A 656-nucleotide genomic window follows, 5' to 3' on the forward strand; every position below is an offset into this window, starting at 1 on the left:
CAGGATAGAGCGGAGTTTAGGGCTGTTGTACATAGGGTTGCTATGAGTCACAGTCGACTCAACGGCACATAACAACAACATAACAACAACAACAACATCTTTTTCCAGACACTAATCTTCCCTGATATCATGCCCTAAGTATGTGAGTTAAGTCTATCTTCCTAGGTTCCAAAGAGTATTCTGACTTTACTTCTTCAAAGTGATCTGCTTGTTCTTTCAGAACAATGGTATATTCTATATTCTTTGCCAATACCACAATTCAAAAGCATCAATTTGTGTCTAAAATGGAGAAGCCATTTTGAACAATGAATAATGAATAGAGATGGGAGGAACTGTAAGACACCAAATAGTAAAATTTAGATTTCCAGGAAGAGACTCTTGATTAAATTTTGGACTTCGTAAGTTATTGCAGTGATCACTAAAAAGAAGAGAAGTTAATTTTTGCATTAAGAAATTGTACAGGGAATGTGGAGCACCCACAGAGAAATAGCTGCAGTAGAATCAGAGACGTGAAAAGACGGAAACAGACACAAGACTGAATGAGAGTTAATCTGTGGAGCAAGGGAGGCTTGGGGCAGGGAGCTTTTGCAAGAATGAGGTCCTTAGGCCTTTAATGCCTTAGAATTTTATTTTAAAGTAAAATAATCTTTAATTCA

The sequence above is a fragment of the Elephantulus edwardii genome, unplaced genomic scaffold (genome assembly GCF_000299155.1).
Source record: "Elephantulus edwardii isolate Elephantulus edwardi_28Jun2011 unplaced genomic scaffold, EleEdw1.0 scaffold00013, whole genome shotgun sequence".
In the NCBI taxonomy this organism is placed as follows: domain Eukaryota; kingdom Metazoa; phylum Chordata; class Mammalia; order Macroscelidea; family Macroscelididae; genus Elephantulus; species Elephantulus edwardii.